The sequence below is a fragment of the Nomascus leucogenys genome, chromosome 10 (genome assembly GCF_006542625.1).
Source record: "Nomascus leucogenys isolate Asia chromosome 10, Asia_NLE_v1, whole genome shotgun sequence".
Lineage (NCBI taxonomy): Eukaryota > Metazoa > Chordata > Mammalia > Primates > Hylobatidae > Nomascus > Nomascus leucogenys.
In genome coordinates, this window is record NC_044390.1 from 51,374,072 (window position 1) to 51,399,997 (window position 25,926).

Genomic DNA, 25,926 nt, shown 5'->3' on the forward strand with positions numbered 1-25,926 from the left:
CTGAAAACCATTAAAAGACACATTGAGGCCAGGTGCGGTGGCTCACGCCTGTAATCCCAACACTTCGGGAGGCCAAGGTGGGCGGATCATGAGGTCAAGAGATTCAGACCATCCTGGCCAGCATGGTGAAACCCCGTCTCTAGTAAAAATACAAAAGTTAGCTGGGCGTGGTGGTGCGCGTCTGTAATCCCAGCTACTCAGAAGGCTGAGGCAGGAGAATCGCTTGAACCCAGGAGGCAGAGGTTGCAGTGAGCCAAGATCGCACCACTGCACTCCAGCCTGGGCAACAGAGTGAGACTCCATCTCAAAAAAAAAAAGACACATCGAAGGCTAACAAACCAAATCCTTACATTAGAAGAAGTAGTGAAATAAAGATATTAAAGATCCAGACTCAATGCATTTCAAACTTTTTGAAATAGCTATTCTAACAGATGTGAGGTGACATCTCATTCTGGTTTTAATTTGCATTTCTCTGATGATTATTGAACTTGGGCTTTTGTTCATGTACTTGTTGCTCATATGCATGCCCTCTTTGAGAAATGTCTATATCAAGTCCTTTGCTAATATTTTATAGTATTTGTTTTCTTGCTGTTGGATTGTTTGAGTTTTTATACATTTGTGATATTAATGCATTATCAGACATATAGTATACAAATGTTTTCTGTCATGCAGATGCTTCTTCTTAGAGACAAGGCCTCACTCCATTGCCCCTAGGCCAGGCCTGGTGAGTGACAGCAGCCCTGGTGCCCCAGCCTGCTAGGGCAACGTGTCATCCAGAGGCTTCAAGGCCCTCCTCACCATGGTACCCACCTCCTCGAAGTTGCCTCCCAAAGCCCTCTAGCTGCTGCTGCAGCCGCAACAAGTGCCACCACCAGGGGCCTTCCAGCTGCCAGTGCAGGCTTTCCAGAGCCGGGGACTGGGGAACCTGCAGTCATTGCCTCAGCAAGTCTGGTGGCGGCCAGGCCAGCCAGGGCAGCGATGACGACTGTAATGAAAAGTGGGATGGCAGCTCCACACTGGTGGATGAGTTGAGAACACCAAGCAGAGGCATGTACCTGGTCTTTGATGGTTCAGTGGACCTGCACTACCATTGCAGTGCAAAGTGCAAGAGTTGAAGCTTGGAAACCTTCACCTAGATTTAGGAAGATTCATGGAAAAGTCTGGATGTCCATGCAGAAGCCTGCTGCACGAGTGGAACCCTCATGGAGAATCTCTACCAGAGCAATGTGGAGGGGAAATGTGGGGTTGGAGCCCCCACACAGAGTCCCACTGGAGCACTTCCTAGTGGAGCTGTGAGAGAGAACCACTGTCCTCCTGACATCAAAATGGTAGATCCACTGGCAGCTTGCACTCTCAGCCTGAAAAAGCTGCAAGTACTCAAGGCCAGCCCTTGAGAGCATCTACAGGTGCTAAACCCTGGAAAACCACAAGTGTGGTGCTGCCCAAGGCTTTGGGAGCCCACCCCTTGTACCGGCACGCCCTTGATGTGGGATATGAAGTCAAAGGAAGTTATTTTGGAGCTTTAAGATTTAATGACTGCTCTGCTGGGTTTTGGACTTGTGTAGGCTTGTAGCCCCTTTCTTTTGGCCAATTTCTTCCTTTTAGAATGGGAATGTTGATCCAATGCCTATACCCCCATTGTATCTTGGAAGTAACAAACTTGTTTCTTATTTTACAGGGTCATAGGCAGAAGGGACTAACCTTGTCTCAGATACGACTTTGGACTGTGGACTTTTGAGTTAATGCTGGAATGAGTTAAATATTTGCAGGACTGTTGAGAAGGCATGGTAGTTTGGTGGGGTTTTTTGTTTGTTGTTTTTTTTTTTGAGACAGAGTCTCCCTCTGTCACCAGGCTGGAGTGCAGTGGCACGATCGCAGCTCACTGCAATCTCCGCCTCCCGGGTTCAGATGATTCCCCTGCCTCAGCCTCCCCAGTAGCTGGGACTACAGGCCTCCATCTCCATGCCTGGCTAATTTTTTGTGGTTTAGTAGAGATGAAGTTTCACCTTGTTGGCCAGGGTGGTCTCGATCTCCTGACCTTGTGATCCACCTGCCTCGGCCACCCAAAGTGCTGGGATTACAGGCGTGAACCACTGCACCCGGCCGGTAGTATTTTGAAATATGAGAAGGACATGAGATTTGGGAGAGACCAGAGGTGGAACAGTATGGTTTGAATCTGTGTCCCCACCCAAATCTCATGTTGAATTGGAATCCCCAGTGTTGGAGGTAGGGCCTAGTGGAAAGTGATCGGATCATGGGGCGGTTTCTCATTAATGGTTTAGCACTATCCCTTTAGTGCTGTTCTTGTGATAGAGTTTGCATGACATCTGGTTGTTTAAAAGTGTGTAGCACCTCCACCCCACACTTCCTCCTGCTCCAGCCATGTAAGACATGCCTATGGCTGGGCGCGGCGGCTCACACTTGTAATCCCAGCACTTTAGGAGGCTGAGGTGGGCGGATCACGAGGTCAGGAGATCGAGACTATCCTGGCTAACACGGTGAAACCCTGTCTCTACTAAAAATACAAAAAATTAGCCGAGCACGGTGGCGGGCGCCTGTAGTCCCAGCTACTTGGGAGGCTGAGGCAGGAGAATGGCGTGAACCTGGGAGGCGGAGCTTGCAGTGAGCCGAGATTGCGCCACTGCACTCCAGCCTGGGCAACAGAGCGAGACTCCATCTCAAAAAATAAATAAATAAAGACTTGCCTGCTACCTTTTTTCACCTTCCACCATGATTGAAAGTTTCCTGAGGCCTCTCCAGAAGCCGAATAGATACCAGCATCGTGCTTCCTGTACAGCCTTTAGAACCATGAGCCAATTAAACCTCTTTTCTTTATAAATTTCCCAGTCTCAGGTTTTTTTTATGGCAATGCAAGAACACACTAATATAGCTGAGTTATTGGGGCCACATCAGTGGAACCTATTCAGTGGAGTCATGTGGGACCTGGTCATGTGGGACCTGGTCAGCAGGGCCTGGTGAATAGGTCCTTGTGAGTGGGGGTCTGGTCGGTGCTGACCTGGTCAGCAGCAGCCTGGTCAATAGCACCTGGTCAGTGGGGGCCTGGTCAATGGGGACACAATCATTGGAGACCTAGTCAGAGGAAGCCTGGTGAGCAGGTGCCTGGTCAGTGAGGACCTGGTCTGAGGGGGCCTGGTCAGAGGGGACTGGTAAGAGGGCCTGGTCACTTGGTGCTACACCAGTGTGTCCTGGTCAGCATGGGCCTGGTCAGCTGACATCTGGTCAGTGGGGGCCTGGCGAGTGTGACCTGGTTACTGGGGTCCTGGTCGGTGGAAACCTGCTCACTGAGCCCCAGTCAGTGGAAATCTGGCAGTGGTGGCCCAGTCAGTGGGGGTCTGTTCAGTAGGGACCTGGTCAGTGGGGACCTGGCTACTGGGGTCCTGGGTAGTGGGGCCTAGCCAGTAAAGGTCTGGTCATTAAGGACCTGGTCAGTGGGAACCTCATCAGTCAGTGGAGGGACCTGGTCAGTGGGGAGCTTGGCAGTGGGGTCTGGAATTGGGGGGCCTATCAGTGGGGCCTGGCTAGTGGGGCCTACTCAGTGGAGGTCTGGTCAGTGGGGTCCTAGTAAGTTGAGGCCTCATCAGTTGGGGCCTGGTCAATGGGGACCTGGTGAGTGAGGGACTTGTCAGTGGGGCCTAGTCAGTGAAACGTGGCCACTGGGAGCATAATCAACTGTGGTCTTGTCAGTGGGGGCCTCATTAGTTGAGGCCCAGTCAGTGGGGGCCTGGCCTTTGGAGTCCTCATTAGTGGGGCCTGGTCAGTAAAGGTCTGTTCAGTAAGGACCTGGTCAGTCAGAACCTCGTCATTTAAGGCCCAGTCAGTGGAGACGTTGACAGAGGGGGCCTTGTCAATTGGGCCCAGTCAGTGGGGGCCTGGCAGTGGAAGCCTCATCCATGGGTCCTGGACAGTGAGGCCTGGTCACTGGAGGTCTGATTGGGGGTTTTGTCAGTATGGCCAGTCAGTGGTGGCCTAGAAGTGGAGGCCTCATCAGGGGGTCCTGGCTAGTGGGGTCTAGTCAGTGGTGGTCTGGGGTCCTGGTAAGTTGAGGCTTCGTCAATTGAGGCCTGGTCAGTGGGGCCTGATCATTGGGGTCCTGGCTAGTGGGGCCTGGTCAGTAAAGTTCTGGGTCATTGGGGTCCTGGTTAATGGGTCAGTAAAGATCTGGTTATTAAAGCCCTGGCCAGTCAGAACCTCGTCAGTTAAGGACCTGGTCAGTTGGGACCTCATCAGTGAAGGACTTGGGCAGGTGGAACCTTGTCAGTTAAGGACATGGTCAGTTGGGGCCTCATCAGTGAAGGAAGTGGTCAGTTGGAATCTTATCAGTTGGGCCCAGTCAGCCTGGCAGTGAAAGCCTCATCCGTGGGTTCTGGATAGTGAGGCCTGGTCACTGGAGGCCTGCCTGTGGAACCTGGTCAGTGAGGGACCTGTTCAGTGGGGTCCTGGTTAGTAGGGGCTGGTCAGTAAAGGTCTGGTCACTAGGACTGGGGGGGGGAGGGGCTGGTCAGTAAAGGTCTGGTCACTAAGGACCTGGTCATTGGAACCTCATCAGTTAAGGACCTGGACAGTGAGGGCCTCATCAGTTGGGCCCAGTCAGTGGGGGCCTGGCAGTGGAAGCCTCATGAGTGTGTCTTGGATAGTGAGGCCTGGTCACTTGAGGCCTTACAGTGAGACCTAGTCAGTGAGGGTCTGGTCACTGGATACTGAGCTGTGAGGCCTATTCAGTAAAGTCTGGTCAGTAAAAACATGGTCAGTTGGAACCTTGTTAGTTGGTCCCTGTCGGTGGGGCCCTTGTCAGTTGGGCCCAGTCAGTGGAGGTCTCTCTGGTCAGTGGGTTCTTGGTAAGTCAGGCCTCATCTCTTGAGGCCTGGTCAGTGTGGACGTGGTCAGTGGAAGCCTCGGCACTGGGGGCCTTGTCAGTTGGGACAGTTAATGGGGGTCTGGTGACTTGGGACCTGGTTAGTGGGGGCTTGGTAATTGGGGTCCTGGGTAGTGGGGCCTAGTCAATAAATGACCTAGTCTGGTCATTAAGGGCCTGGTCAGTCAGAATCTCATCAGTTGGAGCCCAGTGAGTGAAGGCCTGGTCAGTGGGTCTTGGTTATTGGGGCCTAGTCTGTAGAGGTCTGGTCAGTGGGGTCCTGGTAACTCAGGGTCTCATCTATGGGGACCTGGTCGGTGGCGACCTGGCCAGTGGGACCTGGTCAACGAAGGTTTTGCCCATTGAACCTAATCATCAGGGCCTGGTCAGCTGAGACATAGTCATTGTGGCCTAGTCAGTGGGGGCCTGACAGTGGGGGCCTGTTCCATGGGGACCTTGTCAGCAGCAGCTGCTCAGTGATGGGCCTGGTCACTGGGGCCTAGTCCTTTTGGGCCTGGTCAGTGGAAACACGATCAGTGGGGACCTGATCATGGATGATCTGGTTAGGACTGACCTAGTCAGCGAACACCTTTCAGCAGGTTCTTGGCAGCAGAAACCTGGTCAGAGGGGGCCTGGCCAGTGGGGCCTAGTTCTTAGAGTCTGGCAGTGGGACCTAGTCGGTGAAAACCTGGCCAGGATATCCGGTCAGTGGGACTTGGATGTGAGGGCCTAGTCAGCGCGGGGAATAGACACTGGGGGCCTGTTCAAGTGTGGGCCTGTTCAGGCAGGAGGGACGTGGCCCAAGGGGACATGATGACTAGCAGCCCGGACAGTGGAGGCATGACTAGCAAAGACATTATCAGTGAAAGTCTCATTCATGAGGCCTAGTTAGTGGAGTCCGGGCAGTGAGGGCGTGTCACAAAGACCTAGTCAGTGGGGTCTTGTGCCCGGTCAGTGCGAACCTGGTTTTCAGGAGCTTGGTTAATAAGTAACTGAGCGGCGGGGACCTGGTCGGTGCAGCTCTGGCCACTGGCTGACTGATCACTGGACCCAATCAGTGGGGGCCTGGCTTGGCTGGGGGGTGGAGCAGCTGTCAGTGGGGCCTGATCAGTGACAACCTGGTCAGCCGGGGCCTAGTCAGGGGGAGCCCAGTCAGTAAGGCCTGGTCAGTGGGGCCTCATCAGGGGGGACTCTTCAGTGGGGATCTGATCATCAGGGCCCATTCAGTGAGGGCCAGGTCATGGCAGAGGCCCAGTCCATGGGGCCCTGGTCAGCAGGGGCCTGGTCAGTTGGACCCAGTCATCCCAGGACTGGTCCTCAAGGGCCACTCTGACTTCACGGGCTCCCCTGACCGTGCCAGTCCTCCAGCCTATAGCCAATGGTGTCCTTTATATCTCTCCCGGCACAGGCCCAGGACGTGGGGATGCCCGATGCTGGGAGGAGGCACAGGCAGCAGGAAGGAGAGAAGGAAGGAACTTCCATAGTATGGATGCCTACGAAGTTACAGCACGTGGTTCCATCACCATGTTCTCTGTTTATTTCCCACATAATTCTCTATTCTAAACTGGCCTCAGTTGAACACAAAACCATCTTTGTACTACCACAAATAGTTGGCCATGGCTCTTTGATAGCAGTTTTTATTCTGCTGTAGAAATTATCCTTGAACTGGAAAAAGTCCCCAATCCAACATCCAGTCACTCAACACTCTCATCTTTATAAAGAGCTGCTTCCAAATTCTAGATTGATTTTTGGAAAAAAATATATTGCACTCGTAAAAATTGCTGCATCTGTGATCTCAAATCTCTCCCTCGAATTGGATGGAGATGGTGAATTTCAGCCAAAGTGGCCAAAGAACTCGTGTCCCGCGCTCCTGAACGCCATCAGCCCCCGCACCTCCATCATTCCTCCTCCCACGAATCTTCTGCTCCCCGTGACTTTGGTAAGAGCTCCTCTGTGAAAGTGGAGGATGTCTGGGAATTTGATGCGTTGCCACTTGGACAGCAGTAACAGGTCCGAGACAGAATCCAGGTCCTGCCTGGGCCAGTCTGGGAAGAGCTTGATGATGGTATCGTAGGCACCTCTGGTGAAGGTGATGGGCTGGTTCAGGCCCACCCAGAAGGCCTGCTGGGCCCACTCCAAAGCCTGGCTGAGGCCACGGGAGGGCTGGCCCCTGCTGATGCTGCTTCTCAAAGCCCCCCACCTGCTTGCTGTGAACTCCGTGCCCTGTGGCTGAGCAGCAGCACCGTCATCCACCTTCTTGAGAAAGCCTATGAAGCTGTCAATCATGCTCTCCACCTCCTGCAGGTCGAGGGCGGTGGTGGTGGAGTGCTCAGTGTCAGGAACGAGCTGGCACCCACCACGTCACCTTTCTCGCACCACCCACCTCCCATGACCAGGCCATGTATCCAGTGTTCATCTTCGATACCCACATCCACTCGCCCAAGTGATGCCCACCTTCTCGCTGACCTGCTCTGCTTGGATCAGAGGCAGTTTTCTTATTTTCTTTCCTCAAGAGGTGCTGCGCCATACAGAAGGCCTTCTTGCCTTGTTTCCAGGCCTTCTCTTGGTGCCGCTGAGGCACATCAGGAAGTGCTGCAGGACGTGGCACTGCGCCAGCACTGGGCGGCGGGCCGTGTAGCTCATCCCGCAGATCGTGCTCTTCCTGTGCTTGGAGATGAAGTCCTCCTGGAAGCAGCCCGTGGCCCACTTCTCAGGTAGGTGGGGCACAGACATAGCCAGGAATGTCAGCAGACACGCATCCAGCCGGTCCAAGTGCTTGTTGCGTCATGCACTGGGACCTGCCTGTGCACAGTCACCAGCTTGCAGGAGAGGACGCTATTCATGCCCTTGAACTTGTTCTACTGAGCGGTGTTGCTGGTAGTGCACTGGAAGGAGTAGGGGTTCTCCTGCCACTTGAGGCCATAGAGCCACAGAGCCACGCACACCTTGTCCCCATCCTTCACGGAGCCCAGCGCCTCGCCAAGCACAAGACCTCCCTGCCTGACTTGACAGGTGGGGAAGCGGTTGAGACTGCGCCTCATGGTGGCCAAGCTGTTGCCACCACGGGGGCCCAGGGAGCCACTGAGGACCAGGTGTGAACCGCCACTAGGCTCATCCACCGTCATGGAGCTGCCATCCCACTTGTCGTCCTAGGCGTCATCACCATCACTGCCCTGACTGTCCTGGTTGCCATGAAAGAGCTGCTGAGGCCATGGCTGTCGGGCACGCCTGCCGTCTGAAGCCTGCACCGGCTGCTGAAAGGTATTCAGTGGTGGCACGTGCTGCGGCTGTAGCACTGGCTGGAAAGTGTCAGGAAGGGGTCTCAAGGAGGTGGGCAGCATACCGGGCATGGCCTCAAAGCCTCCCGACAGCATGTTGGCAGCGTGGCTGAGATGCTGGGGCCACCATCACCTGCCAGTCCCAGCTTGGAGTCATAGATCACCTGCCCGGCACAGACGAGGCTGAGAAGAGGCCACAGTCACTGTAGCCATGGATGCTCTTGAAGAGCCGTTGATGTCCTGCTCCCGCACAGGCTTAGCACCTCGTGTTCCTGCAGCAAGTTCTTGCCGGGGTTCTCTGACCTGAAATGGTACAACAACCGGGTGAGGTGTGCCATGTCCCCTGCGTGGCCATCCGTGCTGCAACTAAAGGCCCATGGCACCCCTGGTGCCTTCCCCTACCAAGTAGAGCTGGGGTTGAGGCCGGGCCCATCTGGACCTAGGACTTGTGCCCTGGGAGGGGACTCTGTCCAACAAGTCAAATCAGAGGCCATAGGGCATGCTCCTGGCTGGCCAGGGCTGGGAGGACACCACGTTCACCCCTCTCTCTGGCAGCCTGAAAGGGACCAGCTTCCCTGTTGAGAAGGACTTCATAATGCCCAGGAGCCATCTGGGGCTGCAGAGCAACTGGCTGGGAGCTGCCCTGGCTCCTTCCATGCCATGCTAGTCATTGCCCACCAAGAGGGGTCCAATGCAAGTGCCCCCATGCAAGGGACTTATCTCTGGACCTGCCTCTCAGTTTTCACGGGGCCCAGCAGGGCCTAGTGTTGTGGCCAAGATGGGGTTGCAGGGCTGGGCCCCACTGATGGTCCTGGGGCTGTGTAGGGTGGATGTGGAAGGGACAGAGCACAGCATCCCTGTTCAAAATTTTACAAACGGAAGCACGGATCTCTGACAGCCAAGTCTCTGGGCAGCTTCGGGAGGGAGTTCAGAAAATGCATGGGTCCATTCTGAATCCTCAGGATCCCCAGAGAGCAACCTGCTGTCCTGAGCTTTCTGGAAGCTCCTTCGTGCCCCTGGGCCTCAGTCTTGGAGACTGCCAGCCAGGTCAGTGTGGGAGAGGACCAGGCTTGCATTCCGGGGTAAGGGGCTGGCTGCATGGGCCCCTGGGGCTAAGCTGGTAGGCAGCGGCGGGCCAGCCCATCTCCCTTGCAGAGGGGCTATGCTCACAGAGGCCTGGATACCAAGGACTCTCGATCGGGTTTGGCTGAAAAAATAGCAGATGCGAGTGGTCAGCTTCTCCCCCAAGTCCATTAAGTCCTCACAAGGCTGGGCCCCACAGACCTGAGTTTCTGGTGTCCTTGGCATTCCTGCGTGGCTTCTTGAGTCTGACTCTGAGGACACCCCTGCAGGCTGCTGATCACAGAGCAAGGGGTGTGTGGATCCCTCAGGGCAAGGGGAGCCATTGGGGCACCTCATGTCACTCCTGGGGCAGTGGCTTAGGATTCAGGCTGGCTCCAGACTTCCTCCTTCACCTCCTCATCCCAGGGCTGTGAGGCCTGGGTAGCAGCCCTGATTCAGAACCAGGTGGGAGAGGCCTTGGCTGTCACCTAGCCCCCTTGCCACCTCACACGAGACACTGTCTCCACAGTGGGTGAGATGGTCCCAGGCACGGGGCCCCCTTTGCCCTCCAGGACCATCCACGCCATGCCTGGACTGGACCATTCCCACACCTGGCTGAACTCTTGGATCTGGCTCTGGCCAGGGCTCCTACCCGTGTCCTCTCCCCGAATCCTCTGGGTCAGTGACACTGATTCTCTTGTTCCCCTGGCTCAAGGCTTATTGCCCTGACATCCTTGGAGGGGCACTCTGGAGTGAGCGGCCCCTGCTCCTCTCGGCATCTGTTGATGTTGGGATGGTGGTTCAGGGAGCTCGCACCTCTCAGGTGAGAGGTCCTGAGCATCCTCTCAGGAGGGAGGATGTAAAAAGCATAGGGGGCATTGAGGGGTCTTTCTCTAGCCCCTGCCTGTCTGAGCAGCATGTCCAGTACATATGCGCTCAGCACCTGCCCAGAAGCTGCTTAGTGTAGAGGAGGAAAAGGCAGAAAAAGAGGTGCAGGAGGAAGGGCCAGGTAGTAGGGCTGGTGGGGCTGGGGCCCTCTCCACTATCGAATGCTCCAGAGGATGACTTTGGAGGGGACCTGGTGCTGGAGCCCACCAGGGGGTGGCAGGTCCCAGCACTGGCTCATCAGTTCCCCCACAAAGGCCTCAGAGTGCCTGAGCACTGTGGCATCCTCCAGGGCCCAGGCCTGGGAGAACTGGTCCTGAAAGAACTCCCTCCCACAGGCTGGACTGGGACAGGTTCATGGTCACTCAAAGGACAAGAAGGGCATCAGGCCGGGAGGGGTTCCTGGGAGGGGTTGGTGTCCACACCCCATTTCCAACAATGCCATCTCCCACTGGGCAGCACTGGGTCCTTCTGTGGCCACCCCTGGGGTCCAGCTGTGCACAGGAGGCCATGGCCTGGGGAGGCCCGGGCAGGGAGGTGCCCACCACACTCCCACCTTTCACATGGATCACTCATTTCAAGGGTGGGCTCAGGGTCTGGGAGAACTCACTATGCCCTGCCCAGTCCTACAGGCCAGGCCTGGCCATCCCTTCTGATGAAAGCAGAAGGTCATGGGGACAGTGGCCTCAGGCCAGCCAGGCTCTGTCCCGTAAGGTCCCCAGGAAACCTCAGACACAGGGGGACTTGCTTCTGTGAACCTTGAAGGCCATGGGCGCCATTGCCATTACTGCATCCTTCATCTTCAGGCTGAACCCGAAGGGGATCTGTGGGGACAGCAGGTGTGAGAGGACCTGGCCCTTCCAGGCTGGGAGCTGGTGGCCTAAGCAGGGCCCACTGTGGTTTCAGTCCCCTGGAGTGCCAGGAAGCCCTCCCCATGGGATGAGCTGCCACCGTGAGGCTGGGTCAGAAGAGATCTTGCAGCTCCCCACGGAGGGGACTCATCTCAGCAGGGATGTGGCTCCTGGAGGGAGGGGCTCCCCAGGGCCTTGGAGTTCCCTGGGCTCTTCCGAGTTTAGAACTGGCCCTGGCCTCTGCTGTGGGATGCCCCCTCTCGGGTGTTGCCTGGCTTGTGCACCCTGTGGGGACCCGCCTGTGCCTCCTGCTGGGTGGGGGTGAGCCAGGTCCTCCTGGGGAAGCCGGACCCCTGGGCTGGGGGAGCCAGGCAGCGCGGGGCAGGAGGGTCCCTGGGCTGGGAGCTTCCAGTGCCTTATTACCCCCATTTAAAGCACCAGAGGAGCCAGTGTAAACATGGAATTCTGGGCAGGCAGCTCATCCTTGTCCTGATGGGAGGAGCAGAGGCCCTCAGGGCCCCTTGGGCTGCCGCCAAAACATCCCTATTTCAGGCCCCTCTGCAGCCCTTCCCTGAGGGGCAGAACACTGGGCGGTCCCCAGGGAGCCCCGCCACACCTGCCCCCCGCATGGACCTTCGGTGGACACACTTCCCTTAGCCCATCTCAGCCAGAGCCCAGTCCCCGTCCCAGAGCCTCTGCCTGCTCCAGAGCAGAAAAAGGAAACCCAACTACAATCCCACAGAGAACTCCATATCCCAGGTCTGGCCCCTGCTGGGACTCGACCTCCTACCCCGCCATGAGGAGGAGCCAGAACCTCCCTCTACCCTTGATCCCCAAGCCTCTGGGGAAGAGCCGAGGGGACCGTCTCCTCACCAAGTCCTCATAAGCTTCGGGGATGATGTGCATAGCACATGTCCCAGGTGGGCTTAGAGTCTCTGGAGCCTGGCACAATTTGAATCGCAGAATCCTGAGAGCCCGCAACCTATCACAAAATCAAAGCCTGCTCCCAAGATGTGGATCCGTCAGCTGGAAGAGCTGGTACTGGCAGGGGTCCTCAGACCCCCAGGCCTCCCACCCTCCCATTTGGCCACTCCAGCATGCAGCCTTGGCCCAGGGCGGGGAGGGGCAGGAATGTCCCCTGGATCCTGGCGGGAGGAGCTGCCCAGTGGGGCCCTGAGCTGAGGTATTAGGAGGAGAGGTCTGCCGTGGAGGCCGAGAGGGAGGAACGTGGCAGGCAGGGGCCAGCAGGGTGAGCGGGGTGGGTGCTGGGGGTGCATTACTGTCTTCTGGACATTCGTGGAGTCAGGCTAGGGGACATGCGATGAGGAAGCATTACTGTCTGGGTTTCATCTGCCTGTCCAAGGGTGGCGAGGACGGCTAGGAGCACAGGCAGCCACCAGGAGGCAGGAGGACCCTCAGGGAGGTAAGCGTCGCCTGCGCAAAGTCGGGGCTGGAGGACTGAGGCTCCGGGATACAGAAGGCAGCCGCAGGGAGGCTGCGATGCCCTCTGCTGATGGGGATGAGAGGCATCTAACTCAGGGTGTGGGGGTCCCTATCCAGTCCCAGGCTCCTGCATGACCCACAGCAGGCAACATCCTAGAGGCTCCAAATGAGCTGGGGACACAAGGAAGTCTCCTTGCCTGGAAGCTGGGATAACCTAGCCAGGGTGACCGTCCCCAGGCCTGGCTGTGTGAGTCCCCGTGGGCAGCTGTCCACCTACCCTGTGAGGAGTGCCTCTCACCAGCCAGCAGCTGGGCCAGCACTCAGAAGATGTCTTTTCCGGGCAGATAGAGGAGAGTGGCAGCAATGCGCCTCATGGCCCTGCAGTAGCCCAGCTCCTGCAAGAGCCAGAGTCACCATGGAAGCATGTCACCTGGGAGCGCTGAGGTCACCTGAGAGGACTGATGTCATTGGGGAGGCCTGCCACAGGCCCTGGGGGATTTGGGGTGCAGCCTCTTCACCCCTCTCCTGACACTGGGTGTCAGGACTGAGCAGGTCATGCACGTCTCAGTTGACAAGGAGTCCAGAGAGACTCCTGTAGCGAGCGTCCAAGCTCACGTGGCTCGAGACGACATAGGAGAGGACCATGGATGTCCCTCCTCCTCAGATGCCAGGCCAGGGAGGCCACCGTGCCAGGCTTGGGACAGCATCTGTGAGCTAGGCTGGCCAACAGGGCGGGCTGGGGGCCCACTGCATACAGGGTCCTGGGAAGACCCAGAGGCTGCCTGCCAGGTATGAGAGGGAGGCTGGGTCCAGACCCTGTGTGTGCAGCCCATGGAGCCAGCTCAGTGGCTGTCCCTCCAGGAGTGATCTGGAAACTGGGGCACAGTGGGAGCAGGCACTTCGGGAACCCCCTCCCTGTCTGCTGTGCTCCAGTGGGGTTTGGGCGGAGGGGATATTGGATCCCTGCCAGTTTTCCAATGAAGAAACAGCTTCCGCGGGATCCACACTCATTTCGTGACAAGAGCGACGTCCATCAAGTACTTTGGGAACTTGTCAAAAATGCCTCCTGGGAGGACCATTCTGGGACACTGTCCAGCTCCTGGGCCTTGGGGCAAGCCCAGGAGGAGGGTGTCATTTCTTGTTCTGAGATTGGGGGTCAGGCTCAGGTTAGACCAGGAGTCTGTGCCTGAGCCCTCTCCATCTCAGCATGACCCCTCTGAGACCCTCCCTCTCTGCCTTGCTTGAATGTTCAAGCCAGCAGCGAGCTTGAGTCCTACCCGCTGCGTCTTCGTAGGTGTCAGATACTGAATTTTAAAGAAGCAATGGCACCCCCCGACCCAAGACACCCATGCCTATGAATATGGGAATGTGACCCGGGAATATTGTTGCCTGGGAATACTCACGGGATTAGATGCAGAATACGCCACCAGGACAAGAAAGACATGCTGCAGCCTAGAAAAGAGAGAAAAGAGGGCTTGAGTTCACACGGATGCTGCTTTGTTCTACCGTGTTCCAACAAAGAATCCAATTCCAGGTCCAGATGACATGCAGAATAAGCAGTGAGCTCTTCAGGGTCACTGAGTTTTATGAAATGTTTTGGTAAAAGTGGATTTTACTATTCCCGTGTTGAAGATTGTCTTGGTGGCCTTCAACTGTGAGTGACCGTGAATCAAGCTGTGGACGTGGCATGCAGGTTTTACATGGCCATCAGTTTTCAAATCAGTGGGATCAGTCTCTGAGACTCTTCTGGGACATGTGGCGCGAGTCCACTGAGTTTCGTGAAGAGCCGCCCAACGGGCTCCCAAAGGGGCTGTGCCCTGTCGCATTCCCACCTGGCAGGGACAAGGGTCCCCGGGGCCCCACATCGTCCTGGCATTTGGTGTTGTCAGTGTTGCTTGGGAAGGCTCCCGAGCCCCTCATCCTGCCGCCCTCCCGTAGGTCACCGAACTTTCCACCATTTCTCATGATTTTGTTCATTGCTCTCGGTCTGCTCGGGAGCCACTTGGGCTCTGGCCCCACATATCCCAGCCAGGCCCAGGGCTTGCAGCCAGGAAGGCACTCAGTCCATTGTGCTAGCTGCTCCCTGGGCCTGGAAAGCTTTTGGTGGCTCTGTCACCCCTCCTGGGTGACCCCTGCCTCTGCTCTGGTGAAGCTCCCATCCCTCTGGTTCACCCCATCTCCCCAGGAACTCTCCAGCCCTGCAAGCCTTACTTGACACTGTATTGTGGCCAGAACACCATGTGGTTTCGTAGTGTATGGCTGACATCCAGGTTGATCTGGTGAAAGTTCCCGGGGGGACCTCTTTCCCTTCATCTTCGTGACCTCCAGCGCAGGGCCAAGAAGAGGAAGCAGCCTCTGAACAGAGAGAAGACTCGCTGCCCCACACGGCAGTCGTCCACAGGCAGCCCTTAAGGAAGGAAGGAAGGAAGGTTGGTTGGTTTCCTTCTGCAGAAAGCTCCTCCTCTGGCTTGGTTCCTTACAATCCAACTAGTCCTGGAGCTCAGCTCACCTTTGGTGCTGGCATCACCGTCTCTGCCCAGGATGTCCATCTGACCACGCCCCCTCCACCTTCAACCCAGGCTCTGCGTTCCCTCCAGCTGGAGGCTTGGGCTCCCAACACAGCCTTGCCTGTTTGTCCTGCTCTGGCTGACTTCGGAAGGGTCATACCTCGTATTTCCACCAGTTCTCTGCCTTCACCTTCTCGACGTCCAGGAAGTGTGACCACACTTGGCCCCACATCTACGGAGAATGCCTTTATACACGCTGTCTGTCAACTTGGGACAGAACACTCTGGAGAAACAGGCTCTGGGGCAGCCCCAGGGAGGATGGGAGCCTGAGGATTCTGGAAGTCTCCAGCCTTTGACTTGATGGTTTTTCAGGAGAGGTGTGGTCTACCTAGGACCAGGCCTCCCTCCCACGATTCAGTTATGAATTCTCATCTCGACCTATTCCTTCAGTTCGCCAGGGAGTGTCCCTATTGCTGAGCTAGTGCTGGCTCATGCCCTGGCATCACACTGTCTCCTGCAAGTTGAGGTTTGCAGGGACAAACAGGAAAGCTGGTGACCAGACCTGCTGTCCCGGGTGAGGACAGTGTGTCACCCACCCTCTGAGAGGCAGGCAGTGCCAGGACCCAGCCATGGGAGCCCATCCTCCTGACTCTGTAGAGAGTGGCCATGGGGGCCCTCCCTCCCCATGTCACCTCCTTGCCGCTCCTATATCCCTGCCCGTCTTGAAGCATCTGGAGCCATTTCTCTGTGCCTCTCATCTCCTGACGTCTTTGCTGTCAACTATCACCACAATTTAGAGGAGCTGCCAAGGCTTCCTGGAGCAGACTTTGGAAGCTGTATCGTGGGCTCCAAGGCCCTGACGGGACTGAACCACAAAAAGAACCAGGAAAGGGCAGGCCCCGGGGACTGAGACCCTCTGACTGAACAGGCGTCCATGACCTGGCCTCATGACCTGGGACATGCCATCCTCAGGCCACAGACACCTGACTTTGGTCAAGTACCAGCCTCCAGGTGGGGTCCTGGTGCAAGCAGACAGCAACCCCTGAACCGTGACTGCAGTTCTCAGTTTGGAGTTTGGTCAAACCACCAATGGTGACAGAGTCTTGGAGTCAGGTACAGTAGGAACTGCCACCCCTCACAGGGACAGCCTGTCACTCCCACTCACCATCGCTGGTGCCCACAGGCTGCTGACCACCTGCCAAGTCCTCCTGCCCCTGGACCAGCCTCTCAGGCAGCAGGTCTTACCTTTGCCTCCAGGGCACTGATGGATGGCAGCTTTGTCTCACCGTAAGGCAACCCAGACAGAGCTGAGGGCCTGTGCTGGGCCGAGAGCTGTCCTCCTCCTCCCCTAGCGGTCCTAGGGAAGGACCAGCCATGTCTCTTCCCGCCCCACCCCTGGTCTCAGCCCAGGAGACACACAGGGAAGGTAGGAAGAGGGTCTCCCTGTGGGCTGACGCCTGTGAAGGGACAGGACCTGGGAGAAGAGGGGTGTGTGGGTGGGGCAGGGACCACTAGGGTCCTGTAGAGCATGGGCTTGGGCTACACAACGGGGCTGCCCCTCCTGGGCTAGAGGCAGTGCCCTCTGCGGGAGCTGAGAATGTCCAGTCCTGAGAAAGGACGTGTATGGCCCAGGGTGGGTGACTGGGCCCCAACAGCAGTCCTCGAGGGAGTGACCACATTACCAGGCCAGGATCCTGAGACCTGCCCAGTGCACTGAGGGTGCACCTGGGGCCTGTCCCACCTGATGTCCCCAAGTGCCCTGCAAGGTCTGATCTCCCAGCCTCCATCTACCTCCCCCGGGGGGTGGGGGCTTGCTTTAAGTTGTCTCCACCTTTCTGGATGGAACTAATATACTTCTTACATATATTGATTGACGTCTCATGTCTCCTTAAAATGTATAAAAGCAAGCTGTGGGCCAGGCGCAGTGGCTCACGCCTGTAATCCCAACACTGTGGGAGGCCGAGGCTGGTGGATCACGAGGTCAGGAGATTGAGACCATCCTGGCTAACACAGAGAAACCCCGTCTCTACTAAAAAATACAAAAAATTAGCCAGGGGTGGTGGGGGGCGCCTATAGTCCCAGCTACCTGGGAGGCTGAGGCAGGAGAATGGCGTGAACCCAGGAGGTGGAGCTTGCAGTGAGCTGAGATGGCACCACTGCACTCCAGCCTGGGCAACAGAGCAAGACTCTGTCTCAAAAAAAAAAAAAGACACAAAAAATTATCTGGGCATGGTGGCGGGTGCCTGTAATCCCAGCTTCTCAGGAGGCTGAGGCATGAGAATTGCTTGAACCTGGGAGGCAGAGGTTGCAGTGAGCAGAGATCGTGCCACTGCACTGCAGCCCAGGTGACAGTGTGAGACTCCGTCTCAAAAAAAAAAAAAAAGCAAGCTGTGTCCCAACCACCTTGGGCACATGTCATCAGGACTTCCTGAGACCATCACGGGCACATCCTCAACCTTGGGAAAATAAACTTTCTAAATTAACTGAGACCTGTTGCAGATTTTCCGGGTTCACCTCTCAAAGGGTAAAGAGTCATGCAAATAAGACAAGTGGCATTGGTTCCCTGACCAGGAATCGAACCTGGGCTGAAGTCGTAAAAGCCCAGCATATTAGCCCCTGTACCACAGGGTGGAGTGTAAGTTCAATAGGAACCCAAAGCAGGCAGTTTGAGCATTTAAAGGACTTTAACAGAGGAGGAGTTTCTACGCTAGAAAGGAGGTTGGCACGAGCTGGGGAGATGTGTCCTGCCTCAGTGAGGCCTTTCTAAAACCAAAACCCAGCCGGGCGCGGTGGCTCAAGCCTGTAATCCCAGCACTTTGGGAGGCCGAGGCGGGCGGATCACGAGGTCAGGAGATCGAGACCATCCAGGCTAACACGGTGAAACCCCGTCTCTACTAAAAATACAAAAAAATTAGCCGGGCGTGTTGGCGGGCGCCTGTAGTCCCAGCTACTTGGGAGGCTGAGGCAGGAGAATGGCTTGAACCTGGGAGGCGGAGCTTGCAGTGAGCCGAGATCGTGCCACTGCACTCCACCCTGGGGGACAGAGCAAGACTCCGTCTCAAAAAAAAAAAATAAAAATAAAAAAAATAAAAAAATAAAATAAAATAAAATAAAACCAAAACCCATCCCTGGGTGGTGAGAGTGGGAACAGAGGACTCACTGCGGAATCCCAAGGTGATCGGTGACTTTGTAGCTGTCAATATCCTCAGGCCCCGCGTCTGCAGGCACCTCCACTCAGCATCCCTGTGACCCAGAGGGGATTCAGGGTGAGGGGGCCAAGGTGAGGGGTGTGGGGGCATGAAGTTCCCAGCAGCTGGTCCTGGTCCTGCATCCAGAGGGAGCCCAGGACACTCCAACCAGGATACAGCTGGAGACGGGTGGCCTCGCCTCCCTCGAGGGACAGCCCGACCCGGACCTCCTCACACTTGTCAATGATGTCCCGCTCCTGCGCGGGCAGAGCAGCTGTAATCCTTTTCCGTGTCCATCCTGCGAGACAACATTGTCCAAAGGCCACACTGCACCTGGGTGCTTCAGAGAACACCCAAACCGCTTCCACCCAACTCTGAGACGCCGCTGGCCAGATGAACCCCATGCCACCACCGCTCTGGGTGAAAAGGGGCCAGACCTAGGGTCCCCATGCCTGCTGGGGTCTCTGAAGTCCCTGCCCCAGCCAGAGGTGGGCTTCTTCCTGAGGATTTGAGAACAGGGGGACCTGGACACAGAGGCCCATTGTCCCCAAATGCCCTGAATCAGGCACATACGGGAGGAACGGTGTCCATCTGCCGAGGGTGAGGGGCCTGTGGTGCGCTATTTCAGACACCTGCAGGTAGACTGGGGTCAGGGATCAGAGAGCTCCATAAGCTCAGCCTCCTGGGATCACGCAGGGACCATGAAGATGCCCAGTTTCTTACAGGGAACAAGACACCTCGTGATTGCTCCATTTCATCCCCATCTCCACTCCCTCTGGCCAGTGGTGCTGTTTCAAGAATAACACCAGCCAAACGGGAGAGTGCTTGGTTTGGGGTCAACGCAGCCTCTCTGCTCATGAAGATGTCTCAGGTGGAGGGACAGTGGATCCCAAGTTCTGAGCTGTCAATACAGGAAGGAGCCTCATGTTCTGGGGTCACAGAGAAAGAACGAGAACTCTGAGGACTTGGTCCTGGAGAACCCCAGAGGGCCCCATCCCGTGAACATTCGGAACAAAGAAAGGGCGAGGCCTGTAGAGGAACAGACAGAGGAAGGGCCATGTGGGGAAGAGCCCTAGTCCACGGTGAAGAGGAGGAATGATCATCACCCTCCAGCCAACCCTCCGGGGCGCCCTCATTTTCCACAACTGCCCAAGGACAGAGGGCTCCCCACCCCACTCCCAGACAGAAGACCCCATATGTCCAGTGGGTCCCACAGCGACCCCCACTGACTGCACCCGAAGTCTGGGTTGATGAGATCTTCTCTTGCAGGGACCCACCTTAGGACACAGACCTGGATGGAAGACCACCCTCCACCCCACCCACAGGGGTTCTTCCAAGGCCAGGCTCTGTCCTATTGCTGTCGAAAATTTTAGAAAGATTTGGGATCAAGGGCATAAGGGGCACCGCGTAAGGGAGTGAGTCCTACACAGCACAGGGCAGGGGTGAGAGCATGGCCCAGGGTCACATCTGGGTTCCTGGACCAGTGACCGCCCCTATAACCTCAGATGTCTCACCCGTCGCATGGGTATACTTGGGGACAGCACCCACCCCCTGGAGTCACCATGAGGATGAATAAGACAACTGTGTACATGGTCAGCACAGAACAGGCACTGGTGAGTGCCCAGGAATGACCCTCTTTGGCAGCTGCCCAGAGACCAGCATCACCCACCAGGTAGTGACTGTCCCCAAGTCAGCAGGGAAGGAAGAGAGCAGGTCATGCTCTTGAGTCAGATCTGGCAGCTGTTCGGAGATGTGCCTCTCGCCTAGAAAAGAGCCCTACATGCCCAACACTCACAGACACCGATGTGCCTCTGACTGCTGCATGACACAGCGGCAGGCAGGTGGGCGTTTGGCATGGTGATGTTTTGGGGTCACAGTACCCACAAAGGGCCGAGAGTCAGCATTCTCCACCCCCTGAACTGTCAACCTGAGTATGTGTGATGTGTCTGTGCATGTGAGCATCCCGCGTGGGTGAACACATGTGTGAGTGTGTGTGTCGCACTCACGTGCACACCCACGTCCTCATCACTGTCACCCTAGGGCCCATGGTCAGCATCAGAGCATCCATGGGCGCTCCTCAGTCTCTGCCCTCTCCACATGGGTCTGTCCTGGGGATGCAAGACAGAGTGGGGGCAGAGAGCTGAGGGCAGAGAGCTGAGGGCAGAGGGCTGAGGGCAGAGGGCAGAGAGCTGGCCCCTCCCTTGGGGGACTCAGGTAGTATGTAAAGTGCTAGGTCTGAGGGGCAGGCCTGGATTCAACTCACCTTCTCACCTCTTCCTCCCAGTAGACCTCTGGGGGGCTGTGACTCAGGGATGGAGGCAAGGAGGCATCAGGGATAAACTGTTTACCTGAGGTCACCCAGCCGCCAGCTGACCAGGCCCCACTGACCCAGTCCCTGCTGACCAGGTACCACTGACCAGTTCCCCAATGACAAGGCCCCACTGACCAGGCCTTGGATGACCAAGTCCCTGTTGACCAATCCTCCCTGACCAGGTTCCTATTTTTTTTTTTTCTTTGGACTTTACTTTTTTTTTTTTGAGACCAGGGCTCACTCTGTCGCCCAGGCTGGAGTGCAGTGGCACAATCTTGGCTAACTGCAGAGCTGACCTCCTGGGCTCAAGCAATTCTCCCACCTCCACCTCCTGAGTAGCTGGGACTATAGGTGCACACCACCACACTCAGCTACTCTTTGTATTTTTAGTAGAGAAGGGGTTTCACCATGTTGCCCAGGCTGGTCTAGAACTCCCGAGCTCAAGCGATCCTTCCGCTTAGGCCTCCCAAAGTGCTGGGATTACAGGCATGAGTCACCACACCCATCCCCTGACCAGGTTCCTAATGACAAGGCCCCCGCTGATCAGACCACTGACACGCAGTGCCCAAAGTCCTCTACCAGTGCCCCCCCTACTCAGCCCACAGACCCTCCCCTTCCTGTGGCTGCACCCGCAGGCCAGCCCGTGGGGGTCTTCTCAGGACAGGGCTCCTCATCCAGGACGCAGGGAGGGACAGTCAGCCTCAGGCTCCAGGTGCCCCCACAAGGCTCTCTGGGCCCATCTCCAAGGGGACAGTGAGGGGTCCTGGCACCACCTGGACATGTCACCTGGCCCTATTCCTGAGCCTTGGAGCCAGAGGAACAGAGAGATGTTTGTCAGACCAGTCTCCCCCTTCTGCTGGGCCTCCCAGGGCTCTTCCAGCAGAGCCTGGATCTAGAGACACAGTAGAGGCAGCATGGTAGCCAGCCCAAGACCCCCCAGGCTGGGCTGAGGACCACATACAGAGACTCTCCCCAGGCAGCCAGGAGACCTTTTGCTAGTTTCACCACACCTGAGCAGATGGGCGGCAGTTCTTCCCACTGGGGCCTAGTGAAGGTGCACGGCGGGAGGATGCTCTCCACCCCTGCTTCTAAGAAAAATGGCCGGTTCCAGGGCTGGAGCAGAGAAAATACAAGATAAGCTTGGAACATCTTATGTTAGGCCAGAAAGTAGGGAAGTGCTCAAAGGAAACCAGTGACAGATCAAAAACACATTAAGTCAGCTTGACATGATCACCACATCTGGGGGCATTTGAGCAGCAAATTAACATGCTTTCCTTCCCTTCTCCCCTCTTTGTTGGTTTTGTTTTGTTTTAGTTCTTTACCCACGTTGAAGGAATGAAAGAATAAGAAAGCCATCATTTGGGGCCAGGTAAAGTGGCTCATGCCTGTAATCCCAGAACTTTGGGAGGCAGAGGCGGGGGGATCACTTGAGGCCGGGAGTTTGAGACCAGCCTGGCCAACACAGCAGACCCCATCTCTACAAAAATGAAAAAATTAGCCAGGCATGGGAGCATGGGCCTGTGGCCCCAGCTACTCAGGAGGCTGAGGCAGGAGGACCGCTTGAGGCGAGGTTGCAATGAGCTACGATCACAATGCTGCACCCCAGCCCGGGTGACAGAGGGAGACCCTTTCTAAAAATAAAAAAAAATAAAAAAAATAAAAAAAAAAAGAGTGAAAGAAGAAAGAAGAATTGGGAGAAGTGGGGAGATTATCTCACACTTTAAAAAGATAAAACCACTACTGGGCATCTGGCTGAGAATATAAAATGAAGTAGAGACTAGAGAAATTATATAGATCACATAACTGATATAATAAACAAATTTATTAAACTCTTATTTATGTGTTATTAGCATAACTATTATGATAGTTTGATTTGAATTAAAATACACAATAGACAGGCACGGCCATGGTGATACAAACAGGCATATTTTTAGTTGAGAAGAAAGGCAACTCGGCTGGGCGCAGTGGCTCATGCCTATAATCCCAACACTTCGGGAGGCCGAAGTGGGTGGCTCATCTGAGGTCAGGGGTTCGAGACCAGCCTGGCCCACATGGTGAAACCTCGTCTCTACTAAAAATACAAAAATTAGCTGGGCATAGTGGTGCGTGGCTGTAATCCCAGCTATTAGGGAGGCTGAGGCAGGAGAATCACTTGAACCGGGGAGGTGGAGGTTGCAGTGAGCCGAGATTGCAGCACTACACTCCAGGCTGGGCAACAGAGTGAGACTCCATCTCAAAAAAACAAAGAAAGGCAACTCAATATTCTGCTGAGACACAACGTTCCATTACTTAAAAAGTTAAAGGCTTAGGAATATTATTTTAGCTTTGAGGTATCTGTATTACCACATTTAGAAAGAGTTCCTAAATTGGCTGGGCATGGTGGCTTACACCTGTACTCTATCCCAGCACTTTGGGAGGCTGAGGCACGTGGATCACTTGAGGCCAGGAGTTCAAGACCAGCCTGGGCAACATGGTGAAACCCCATCTCTACTAAAAATACAAAAATTAGCCAGGCGTGGTGGTGCATGCCTATAATCCCAGCTACTCGGGAGGCTGAGGCAGGAGGATCGCTTGAACCTGGGAGGCAGAGGTTGCAGTGAGCCGAGATCACACCACTGCACTCCAGCCTGGGTGACAGAGCAAGACTCTGCCTCAAGAAGAAAAAAAAAAAATGACAATACAAAAATGCTTTATTTAAACATTTTTTAAAGAGTTCCTAAATCGGCCAGGCGCGATGGCTCATGCCTGTAATCCCAGCACTTTGGGAGGCCTTGGCAGGAGAATCACTTGAGGTCAGGAGTTCGAGATCAGCCTGGCCAACACAGGGAAACCCCGTCTCTACTAAAAATACAAAAATAAGCCAGGCGTGGTGGCACGTGCCTGTGATCCCAGCTACTTGGGAAGCTGAGGCAGGAGAATTGCTTAAACCCGGGAGGTAGAGGTTGCAGTGAGCCAAGATCGCATCACTGCACTCCAGCCTGGGCAACAGAGCGAGACTCTGTCAAAAAAAAAAAGGAGAGAGAGAAATTGGTGAGGAGGGCATGACCAGCAGTTCAGTAATGGCAGAGAGAAAGGCAAACAGGGAAAAGGGCTAAAGTTGGAGAGCTAGCCTTACCTCACTCGAAGAGTTGGCTAACCTCACTCTAAGTCTCAGCCCAGGCATAATCTCAGAGCGTGATCCTTCTCAAAAAATAAAACGATAAAACAATAAATAAAATATCAATGCCTAGTATAGAATGAATCTTTTTTTGTGTGTGTGAGAGAGGGTCTTGCGCTGTCACCCGGGCTGGAGTGCAGTGGTACAATCATGGCTCACTGCAGCCTCAACCCTCCAGCCCCCAGTGATCCTCCTGCCTCTGCCTCCTGAGTAGCTGGGACTACAGGTGCGCGCCACCACACTCAACTAATTTTTTTATTTTTTGTAGAGACAGGGTCTCGGAATGTTGGCCTGGGCTGGTCTCAAACTTCTGGCCTCAACCAATCCTCCTGCCTCAGCCTCCCAAAGTACTGGGATTACAAGCGTGAACCACCATGCCCAGCAAAATTGTTAACTTTTGTGTTTCAAAGGACACCATCAAAAAAGTGAGAACACCTTTTGAGGTCCTTGTGCACTGTTGGTGGGAATGGAAAATGCTATGGCTGCTAGGAAAAAGTGTGGCCATTCCTTAAATAAATAATAAATACAAAGTAATCATATGATCCAGGAAGTCCGCTTCTGAGCATACCCTAAAAAACCGAAAGCAGCAACTCACATATTTGTTCACCCATGTTCATAGACATATTATTTACCACAGCCAAAGGTAGAAGCAACCTAGGTGTCCACGAAAGGATAAACAAGGCCAGGCGAGGTGGCTCATGCCTGTAATCCCAGCACTTTGGGAGGCCAAGGTGGGCAGATCTCTTGACCCCAGGAGTTTGAGACCAGCCTGGGCAACATGGTGAAACCCCATCTCTGCTAAAATTACAAAAATTAGCTGGGCATATTGGCACACACCTGTAACCCCAGCTACTCTGGAGGCTGAGGCATGAGGATTGCTTGAGCCCAGGAGGTGGAGTGCAGTGAGCCGAGATCACGCCATTGTGCTCCAGTCTGAGCAACAGAACAAGACTCTGTCTCAAAAAAAAAAAAAAAAAAAAAGAAAAAAGATAAATAGATCCAGAAAAATCCAGAAATGTGATATCTACATACAATAGAATATAATTCAGCATTAAAAAGGAGTAAATTGGGGACAGGAGAGGTGGCTCACACTCCCAGCACTTTGGGAGGCCAAAGAGGGCGGATCACCTGAGGTCAGGAGTTTGAGACCAGCCTGGCCAACATGGTGAAACTCTATCTCTACTAAAATACAAAAATTAGCTGAGAGTAGTGGTGGGCACCTGTAATCCCAGCTACTCAGGAAGCTGAGGCAGGAGAGTCACTTGAACCTGGGAGGCAGAGGTTGCGGTGGCTGAGCGCCACTGCACTCCAGCCTGGGCAACAAGAGCGAAACTCCATCTCCAAAGAAAAAAAAAAGAAGTAAATTGGCCGGTGGCAGTGGCTCACACCTGTAATCCCAGCACTTTCAGAGGTCAAGGCAGGAGGATCGCTTGAAACTAGGAGTTCAAGACCAGCCTGGGCAACAGGAGACGCACATCTCTACAAAAAATTAAAATTAAAATTAAAATAATTAGCCAGGCCTGGTGGTGCATGCCTGTGGTCCCAGATACTTAGGAGGCTCAGGATGGAGGCTTGCTTGAATCCAGGAGTTGAAGACTGCAGTGAGCAATGATCACACCACTGCACTTCAGCCTGGGCTACAGAGGAAAACCCTGTCTCTTAAAAAAAAAAAAAAAGAGGCCAGGCGCGGTGGCTCACACCTGTAATCCCAACGCTTTGGGAGCCTGAGGCGGGCGGATCACAAGGTCAGGAGATTGAGACCTTCCTAGCTAACACAGTGAAACCCCGTCTCTACTAAAAAAAAAAAAAATACAAAAAATTAGCCGGGCGTGGTGGCGGGCGCCTGTATTCCCAGCTACTCGTGAGGCTGAGGCAGGAGAATGGCGTGAACCCAAGAGGCGGAGCTTGCAGTGAGCCGAGATGCACCACCGCACTACAGCCTGGGCGACAGAGCGAGACTCTGTCTCAAAAAAAAAAAAAAAAAACGAAAGAAATCCTAACACATACTACAAGGTGAAGCTCGAGGACATTATGCTAAGTGAAATAAGCACGTCAGAAAAGTACAAATACTTTATGATGCCATTTACATGAGATTCCCACAGTCAAATTCACGAACTCAGACAGTGGAATGGAGGTTGCAAAAGACCCTGAGGGAAGAGGTGCACGGGGAGTTGTGCAACGAGACAGACTTCAGTGTTGCAAGATGAAAACAATTCTGGAAATTGGCTTCACAATGTGAATGTATTTAACAGTACTGAAGAGAACACTTAAAATGGATGGGAGGCAAAGAATACATTCGGTTTAAAGGCAAAACTCCTGGCAGGGAAAACCTGGACTGAAGCCAGGCCAGCTCAACCACGCCCCTTCCTGC

At 54.9% G+C, this 25,926-nt stretch overlaps 1 pseudogene; it reads left to right on the forward strand.

Moving 5' to 3' along the window:
• The first annotated feature begins 2,868 nt into the window (after positions 1 to 2,868).
• Positions 2,869 to 7,971, forward strand: LOC101178091 (annotated as a pseudogene).
• Positions 7,972 to 25,926: the final 17,955 nt, after the last annotated feature.